The sequence below is a fragment of the Arvicanthis niloticus genome, chromosome 20, assembly GCF_011762505.2.
Source record: "Arvicanthis niloticus isolate mArvNil1 chromosome 20, mArvNil1.pat.X, whole genome shotgun sequence".
NCBI lineage: Eukaryota > Metazoa > Chordata > Mammalia > Rodentia > Muridae > Arvicanthis > Arvicanthis niloticus.
In genome coordinates, this window is record NC_047677.1 from 46,982,048 (window position 1) to 46,992,083 (window position 10,036).

Here is a 10,036-nt window from a genome sequence, read left to right on the forward strand (position 1 = left end):
CAAAAACAATGAGGGGATGGGAGGAAGCAGGGGAGAGAGGGGAAGGGAGCAGGCTAGGTAGATGGCTCTGTGCTTTCCCTAAGAGCATAAGGACCAAAGTTTAATCCCCCAGAACCCATGTTAAAAATAACAACAGCCAGGTGATGGCGGCGCACGCCTTTAATCCCAGCACTTGTAAGGCAAAGGCAGAGGCAGGCAGATCTCTGTGAGTTCAAAGCCAGCCTGGTCTACAGATCCAGTTCCATGATAGCCAGGGCTACACAGAGAAACCCTGACATTGTACCTCTGGCCTCCACATGCATGTATACAAACATATGTAGTACACTCAGAGAAAGAAACTTCTCTTCTTGGGAAGGGAGTTGGGACTGTGCCAGTCACCCATGGGAAAGTAGACAACTCAGAGCAGGGAATGGAAGGTTGAAGGTACTTGGAGTGGGGTTCAGGAACGCCAGCAGCACTGTACCTGTTCATCACGACCACTGTCTCTTCCTACTGATCACCTTAATCAGTCTGATTATCCAGGACCCATCAAACCAGCTCTGTGAACACAGAGGAAATCGGCAGACTAAGGGGACAGACAAGGAGCCCAGAGGAGCAGGACCCACCTCCGTCCTCTCTTCCTCTCGATGTGTGGCCTTGCCCAAGGCGGGCAGACCTCTGCGGCCTCCTTTGGAGAACAGTTAGCATACCTGCCCTGCTGGGGGAGAAATGAGGTCATGCCTGGGCCACCTTCTGAGCTCTGGAGACAATGAATGTATTCTTGCAGCGGTAACAATAATAATAATTAGCAACTGTAACCACCGGAGCTGCAGTGGGGCCCCTTGGTAGGATGACAATGGAAGGTTTGGGGTTGTTCTTTTAAATCTCTAGGTGGGGGAGTTTTTTGGCCCCGCATTGATCTCTGGGGTTTGTGCAGTTGGTACGTGGGAGGCATGGAAGCCTGCAGCATCTTTCATCTCTCTTCAGGCCCATTTGATGAATATCCTCTCAGTGGCCCTCAGGTTCTCTCTGTCTTCCTTCTTTTGTTCTTTTTGTTTTTTCTTTTTCCAAGACCGGGTGTCCGGTAGCCCAGGATAACCTAAAACTCTCTACGCAGCCAAGGTTGCCCCCTGACTTCCTGACCCTCCTGCCTCCAGCTCCCAGGTGCCTGGATTACAGACCACTTCCTCATTGGAGGTGAGGAGTCAGGATTTCTCAGACCTCTGTCTCCTCTGCAAGCCTGGAGATTCTGGACATTTGGGCCTTGGCCACAAACTGGCCTGAAATCGTGGCCACTGAGTCCCTTCCACCTATCCCTCTCAGTGGGATGATTGACAGGCTGATTGTGTGTGCGAACCGCCCCCACACACACACCCGGGGTGATTCCAGTACAACCAAGCCAGTCCTGCTTGAGTGTGGGCTCCTTAGGTCTCCAGCCTTCAACCATGGGCCGTACATGACTGTTGTCAGCTTAACTAACAGTGTGGAAGTTTGTTTGACTAAAGGAGCTAGCGGACTCACTCTCCCCCTCGACTCTTCAAACTGACAGCAGAGCTCAAATGGGTGGAGGGATGTGGCTTGGCTTGTCCGGCTGCAATGTTGACCCAGTGGCATCCCCAGTGCCTTGTGAATGTGGGTGATAGCCCTGAAATCCCAGCACTGGGCGGTTTGAAGCAGGGTGGCCAGGAGTTCAGGTCCTTCCCAGTCTATGACTGGAGGTAAATTCAACACTCTGGTTTCCTAGGAAGGTCGGGTTCTCCTTTAGTACAGAGTCAGGGTCAAATTGAAACTCACAAAAGACGAGACATTTGTGCTGGTTTGAATGAGATGGCGCCCACAAGTCTTGGGCGGATGAGTACTCGGTCCCCAGTTGGCCATCTTTGTAAAGAAAGACAGAAATGAATCCTTGGGTTGGCCATGCCCAGAAATCGAGAACCATTATAGTAAGAATTTAGAACAAGAAGGATCGAGGTGCTCCCATAACAAGCAGGAAAGGGAGACTGATAAAGTGAAGCAAAGCAGCGTCGTCCGTGATGTGAGGGACAAGTTCTCTCTGAAGTCTTTGGATGGGAGACAAAGACAGTCAGGGTTTCCTGAGGAAATGCTTCCCGCCCTCCTGTTCTTTAATCCCAGAGAAGGTCCTTAAAGGTCCTTAACAGTGTAACCGTGAGGAAGAGGAAGCTCGGAGCTGCCGACACTGCCAAGGACCAGCACAACCTGCTGTCTAAGCCTTACAAGACACAATGTAAACATTTAAATCAATTGTATCAATCTTCCTAACGCTGGGACCCTTGAGTACAGTTCCTCATGCGGTGGTGACAGCCTCAGCCCCCAACCATAAGATTATTTCATTGCTCTGTAGCTGTGATTTTGTAACTGTTGTGAGTTTCTTTTGTTTTTGTTTGTTTTTGTTTTTTGAGACAGGGTTTCTGGTTGTCCTGGAACTCACTCTGTAGACCAGGCTGGCCTCGAGCTCAGAAATCCGCCTGCCTCTGCCTCCCAAGTGTTGGGATTAAAGGCGTGCGCCACCACCGCCCGGCCTGTGAGTCTTACTGTAAATATCTGATATGCAGGATATCTGATATTCGACCCCCATGGAAAGGATGTTTGGCTCCCCAAAGATGTCTCGACCCACAAGTTGAGAACTGCTGATTTAAAGGCTAGTCCTTCAGAGTCAGGTTCTCAGGATGACCTCAGCTTCTGGGGCAGCAAGTGGGTGTACGCTAAGGACGATCAGATTGGCTTCCCATGATAGGGAATCGGGAATCCAAACAGACTATGGTCTCCAGCACTCAGGAGGCTGAGGCAGGAAAGGCAAATGTTTGAAGCCAGCCTGGGTGACGTGTTGAGATGCTGTCACAAAAAATGAAAACTAAAACTAATGTATCTCTGTGCATTGTATATATAGGATTCAAATTTAAAGGCAACCAGGCCCTGAGAGATGGCTCAGTGGTTATGAACACTGATTGCTCTCTTCCAAGGGGACCTGTGTTCAAGTCCTGGCACCTATATGGTGTCTTATAACTTTCTGTAACTCTGGTTCCAGGGGATGCAATGCCCTCTTCTGGCCTCCTCAGACACCAAGTGATACACACGTGACGCACATACATATATGCAGGCAAAACATATACATGCAATAAATACTATATATATTTAATTTAAGAGCTACTGAAAGACAATATGGACTCTAAAACAAACTTGAGCTGGGGATGAAGGTCGGTTGGTAAAGCCGACCCAGCATGCACAAAGCCCTCTCTCCATCTGCAGCACAAACCAAGCTTGGTGATATACTCCTGTCACCAGGTGGGACTTGGGGAATGGAGGTAGGAAGTCAGAGTTATCCTTGGCTGCTGTAGAAAGAATATCTTATGTCTGTATGGATACGGCACCTGTCAATAATAAATCTGATGACCTATGGATTAAGCAGGAAATAGGAGGTGGAACATACGAGAAGCAGAAAGAATTCTGGGGTAGAACCGGGCTCGGGAGATTCACTCAGGGAGATGTGACAAGACAGGACACATGGGACCTGAGCACAGGTAACCAGCCACATGGCAGAATGTAGGTTAAAATAAATGGGTTTAGTTATGATCTAGCAGAGATGAGCCCAGCCCTACGACCGAGGTGTTTATAATTATGTTTTCAGTCTGAGTCTTATTTCTGGGAGCATGGGGCTGGGAGGAGAACCAGACCTAACTTCTACAGGCTACATATCTAGTTTACGGCTGGGTTACACGATACCCTGTCTCACAACAAAACAAATGGGAAAGAAAATATCAGAGAAAAATGAACCAGTCTCACGAAAACCAGAAAAAGCACAGGAAAGGGGAAATCATAAAATAAGATGACAGGAGGGGTCTAAAAATATTCTCTCTGTGTCTGTCTCTCTCTCTCTCATGAACACACAAAAATAAATAAATGTTATAAAATTTTTAATTAAAAACTTATTAATCTCAAGGGACTCAGAGGTAGCTGGGAGGAACTGAAACACCTGCTAGCCTGGGCTCAATTCCTGGACTGCACAGAAAAAGATGGATGCCTTGGGTTTGGTGGCACACGCCTTTAATCCTAGCACTTGGGAGGCAGAGGCAGGTGGATCTCTGAGTTGGAGGCCAGCCTGGTCTACACAGTGAGTCCCAGGACAACCTGCTTTACAAAGTGAGTTCCAGGACAGCCTGGGCTACGCAGAGAAATTCTGTCTCAGAAACAGACTGTGGTTCCCATCTGCAACCCCAACACCCCTACAGCAAGATGATTCAGGGGCAGAACTGATAAGTGCACAGGTTGGCCAGCCTGGGTCTGTGGCATGAGATATCCCATTTCAGCAGGGTGGCAGGTGAGAACCAACTCCTAAAAGTTGACCTCTGACCTCCACATAACACTATGGCATGTGTATACCCACACTTACACTTAGATCTCTCTCTCTCTCACACACACACACACACACACACACACTTTTTATTAATAAAAAAAAGTTAACATTAAAATCATGAGATGGGTTGAGCATCCATCCATAGCTACCTGGAAATATAAACTCACTCATGGGACTCCACAGGCTTGCTTATCTGTGAGACGGCCTGTCTGGGGGACATGCTTACATGGGGAAGGTTTACTTAAACTGTCACCTGCAAGGTATTTGGGGGGGGGGTCACCATCACCTTAGACTTCTGTTCTAGGTTTGAATCTCAGTAAACTTGCTGCCAAGTGTTCAAACCCCCACCCGCAGCCTCACCTCAGCCCGCCTGCCTTGCCTTACTCAGTCCTCTGCTGCCGAGCACAGAACCTGTCTGGGACTCAAGGCTTGTTCCAGGGTCCATCCTCTTTTTTAGTTGTTGGGCTGTTGTTGTTACTGTTTGGGGGCTGTTTGGTTTGGCTTGGTTATTTTTGAGACAGGGTCTCTCCATGTAGCCCCGGAGGGTCTAGAACTCATTATGGAGAGCAGGCTGGTCTCCAACTCAAAGGGATCCCCCTGCCTCTCACATGCTGAGATTAAAGACGATTGCCATCACACCTACAGAATTTAAGGTTTTTTGTTTTGTTTTGTTTTGTTTTTTGTTTTTTTTTTTTTGTTGTTTGTTTGTTTGTTTTTTCGAGACAGGGTTTCTCTGTGTAGCCCTGGCTGTCCTGGAACTCACTCTGTAGACCAGGCTGGCCTCGAACTCAGAAATCTGCTTGCCTCTGCCTCCCAAGTGCTGAGATTAAAGGCGTGCACCACCACTGCCCGGCTTTTTTTTTTTTTTTTTTTTATGTGAATTTCAAGGGTTGAGCCCCGGTGAGCAGGCTGCACCCCAAGCTGCTTACCTTGCCCACAGTGATCTCCCCAGACCCTTGGGGTTAAGTAATTAACTAATCACACAGAGCCATCCCTTCTAACTTAACTCAGGGACTGATCGTGCCTTCCAGAAAACCTAGCCCCACTCCTGTCCCTGTGAATAAAATTTTCCAGGGCGAAGCATGTCCGCCTATTTGCATTTTTCTATCTGCCATCTTTGTAAGAGAGTAATTCCACCTGTACAGGCCAAGACATCTACTGCATGGTGCTTGACAGAAAAATGTTTCCTCGTGGGTAGGAAGTAGAGATACTTTGTGGTTTCTTTCAGGTTTATTTTATGTGTATTTTTTTTTTACATGCAGACATGGTTTGCCTGCACGAATGCATGTGTACCGTGTGTACCTGGTGCCTGCAGAGGTCAGAAGAGGGGGTCAGATCCCCTGGAACTGGAGTTACCGACGGTTGTGAGCCACCACCACGTGGATGTTGGGAACCAAATCCAGGACCTCTGGAAGAGCAGTCAGTGCTCTCTATGACTGAGCCATCTCTCCAGCCCCAGGGAGACTTTCATTCTCTGTCATTCCTCAAGAGCCTCAACAGGAAGGTACCTGCCACCCATTACCGTGATGGCTGAAAAATAAACAGTAAAGAATTGCCCGTTTGGGAAACCACAGGAATGTTCTCTTGCCTCAAGAGTGCTCTGCCGTGGTCCAACATCCACCAGATCCTGGGTTCCCGCTGTGGTGTAAAAGTGAGCGTGGTGGGCCATGCAGTAAGGTGGAAGGTCAGAAGTTCAAGGCCATCCTCAGCTACATAGTGAGTTTGAGGCTAGCCTGGGCTACATTAGAATTTGTGTAAAAGGGGGGAGGGATTTCCACATGTAGGAAGAGGAGGCACCCTCTCCAACTGAAGTGCTGTGTCTGCTTCAGAGTTCCATGGGATCTAGACTGCCCTTGAAGTCATCGTGTAGACCAGGCTAGACCCAGCCGCCTGAGTGCTGGGATTAAAGGCAAGCACCACCAGGCTGGTGACCCTTTTGACTTTACAAATGAGGAAACTGAGGCCCAGAGAGGAAGTTGCTCCATCTGCCACACAGAGATTCAACACTGAAGAATAGCTTCAGCTGAAGCAGCTGGGGCAGGGTTGGGCAGGGTGTGTGCGTCTGGTGTGTTTGTGTGTGTGTGTGGTGTGTGTGCGTGGTGTGTGTGGTGTGTTTGTGTGTATGTGGTGTGTGTGTGGTGTGTGTGTGTGTGTGGTGTGTGTGGTGTGTGTGTGTGTGGTGTGTTTGTGTGTGTATGTGGTGTGTGTGGTGTGTGTGTGGTGTGTGTGTGTGGTGTGTGTGTGTGGTGTGTGTGTGGTGTATGTGGTGTGTGGTGTGTGTGTGTGGTGTGTGGTGTGTGTGTGTGTGTGTGTGGTGTGTGTGTGTGGTGTGTGTGTGTGTGTGTGTTAGGGGCAGGGCCAGGGAGGGTCAGGAGGTGGCAGCCTTCTCTGTGCTGTGGGCATGTACTACTGGCTTCTCTGAGATGCGTGGGGTGGGGAGGGTGCTGTCCCAGGCTTGACCAACACAAACACAGAGTTCCCTGTCCTCCTGTCCAGGCCAAATGCCACCTCTGCTTGCCTGTGGCCATGCTGCTGAAAGAGGCCTCCCATCCCTTGGCCCAGGGAAAGTCCACGACAATGCATTCAAACCGAAAACATCTCTGTCTTTCTCCCCAGAACAATGGCCATTAACAAGCGTGGAACTGGAGCAGAGAGAAGCGAACTCCAGAGGCCCAGAGCCTGGAGCGGTGAGGGGGGAAAGGGATGCTGGGGAGAGCTTTTGTCTTCACCTTTGGCCACCACCCTTTCCCCAGAGGCATATTCCCAGGAAAACCGCTGGACTACCCTTCACCCTCTCTGAGGTCTCAAGCCTGCAGAGAACTGGCACCCTACACACCAGCCTCACCCTGGACACTCGCCACCCACCAGGAAGTTAGTGACTTCAATAAGCCAACAATTTAAACTGGCTCTCACAACACCCCCAGCAGGGTAGCCCTGTTCCAAGACACCCTGACTGCGAGTAAGACCTCAAGGGTGACCTGGAGGCCAGTGACAGACCCCTACTTCCCTACCATGTGAACCCCACAGACTTAGTCCCATTTTTTTTCTGTTTGTTTTTTTCTAGGGGGGTAGTTGAGACGGCGAGTCCTTGTCTCCATCGATCGGGAGATGACGCATTTTTCTGCGGCTGCAAGCCACTTTTGACGGGTCCGCCCCATCGGGGAGCAAACGAAAACCTCTCGTCCCACCCAGCGCGGCTTTTGTCTGCACTGCATATTTATCTTATTTGGAAGATTTTTGTGGGTTTTCCCGTCTTTCTCCAGTGCATACTGCCCTGAGGGAGACACAAGCCGCAGAGGGGCAAAGGGAAGGGTAAGAGGCGTTCTTAGGGCTCTATGCCTGGTGGTTACAGCACATTTAGGGTGGGGGAGAAATCTTCCCCCCCTACCCCTGCACCCTCGGTGCCCCACAAAGATACTGGAGACCTGGCTACATCCCAGGCCTGTCTCTTCTGGGTCTCTCCTCAGTACTTGCTCTGATGGTCTCTTTTGTTTTGTGCCGGGTCTCAAGTACTCCAGGCTGGCCCTGAGCTCCATGTGTAGTGGTAGATGCCCTTGAACTTCTGATGCCCCACTTTCTCTGCTTCCCCTGATTTCTTCCTCCATTCCTGCCTAAATTCTCCCTTCCTCCTTTTCAAAGATCGGGTCCCCTACAGCACAGGCTATCTCTATATAGCTGAAGCTGGCTTTGAACTCTTAATCCTTCCATCTCTACCTCCTAAGTGCCGGGAGCCAGGAAGTAACGCCTCCTGAGTATTTTCTCCTAAGAGTTACTTCCTTTATGTCTGTGTGGCCGGGCGCCTGACAGAATTTATATGCACCACATAAATGCTGATGCCCAGCAAGGCCAGGAGGGGGCGCCAGATGACCTGGCTGTAGGATTACATGTGGATGTAGACCACCTGATGCAGGTGTTGGGAACTGAGCCCAGGACCTCTGTAAGAGCAGTAAACTCTCTTAACCACTGAGCCATGTCCCCAGCCCGGCTACACATAGCTCTGAACGCGGGGACATTCTTCCTCGGGTTGAGGCTAAACCGGCTGCTTTCTGGCTTACCCATATTACTCTCTGCCAGGCTACATCAGAATACTCTAGGGGCTGGAGAGATGGCTCTGTGGTTAAGGGCATGTATTATTCTTGCAGAGGACCGGAGTTCAATTCCCAGCACCCACATCAGGCAGCTTACAACTGCTTTTCAACTCCAGGTATAGGAGTTAACACCTAGCCTTGGGCACATGCACGTGTACAGACATACGTGCGTGTGCAGGTAAATAAATAATAATAAAAACTATTTTTAAAAGGATAGTCTAGCTTCCCCCCCCCCACATCTACCCAGCTCAGACACCGAGGCCATTTTTTTCTTCCTTGTTTCCTATCCTCCCTGCCTTCCCTCCTCTTCCCTCCCCCCTCCTCCCCCTCCCCCCATTTAAACAGGGAGTTAACCCTTTTAACTCAGTAGTAGCCAAAGCTGTTCTCTAACTCACAATTCTCCTGCATCAGCCTCCCAAATGCTGGGATCACAGATATGCACAGCCACACATAACTGCAGACTTTTCTTTCTTAAGTGTTTTTTCTTTGTTTTATGTGCATCTGCATCTTGGCGGCACCGAGCATGGCAGAAGAGGACATTGGATGCCCTGAGACTTAGTTACAGAAGGTGTGGGCCACCACGTGGGTGCTGGGAGTTGAACCCGGGACCTATGAAAGGGCAGCCAGTGCTACTAACCATGGAGCCATCTCTCCAGCCCCAGTGGTCCTTTATATTCTTTGGGGTTCCTATTGTGCTAGTCATTAGTGCCCTGTGTCCTTGGTGATCACAGATTTAGGGTTCCCCTTCCCATATTGGGCCCCTCTCCAAACTCCATCTCAGTATCCACAAGAGACCACAGCCTCCCAAGAGGCTCCCTGTTGTGTGGCAGGCAGCTCAGACTCATGAGCAGAATTACGTGACAGGCCAGGGGACAGGAGGGAGAAGCGGGCACAGGACTGTGGCTTCGACTGTTTCTAACTGAACCAAGCAGCCCTCTGCCCTACAACGAAGCCACGGGCATCCCCTGTGGAGGCCTGTCCTGTCCCCCACACATCTCAAAGGTCGTCTTCCAGCCATTACTGTACATTTTAACATGACTATTCAGAGGACTACCTGATGGATGTTTTAGACCAGAGAGGGTGACTCACTCTGCTTCTCAGACCAGTGAGATATTTTGGGACAAGAAGCCTTGCAGCGCCCAGCTGGCTCCTGGGCCTCTGTGGATGATGGACAGCATCCAGACCCAAGCATGTTTGCCTAAGGCCAGGTAATTCTCAAGGGGCCATCCCTTCCAGACTCCAATCAAATCATCAGGTTAGAAACAGAACGGGGGGGCTTCCCTGCCCCTTGTGGGTCACAATCTGTCTTTCTTTTAAAATTATATTTTAGCCAGGCAGTGGTGGCACACACCTTTAATCCCAGCACTTGGGAGGCAGAGGCAGGCAGATTTAGAGGCCAGCCTGGTCTACAGAGTGAGTTCCAGGACAGCCAGGGCTACACAGAGAAACCTTGTCTCGAAAAAAAAAATTTATTTTAAAAAGATTACTTTTTTATGTGTATGAGTGTTTGCCTGTACTGTGTGTGTGTGTGTGTGTGTGTGTGTGTGTGTGTGTGTGTGTACAGTGCCTATGGAGGCCAGAAGGGGGCATTCTTCAT

General features: G+C 49.8%; 1 long non-coding RNA gene across 1 annotated transcript; it reads left to right on the forward strand.

Annotated features, from left to right (window-relative positions):
- Nucleotides 1–5,617: 5,617 nt before the first annotated feature.
- On the forward strand, nucleotides 5,618–8,077 carry LOC143435280 (uncharacterized). The gene is made up of 3 exons (XR_013105425.1): nucleotides 5,618–5,855; nucleotides 6,968–7,038; nucleotides 7,416–8,077. It is a non-coding gene; the product is annotated as an uncharacterized LOC143435280 (long non-coding RNA).
- Nucleotides 8,078–10,036: the final 1,959 nt, after the last annotated feature.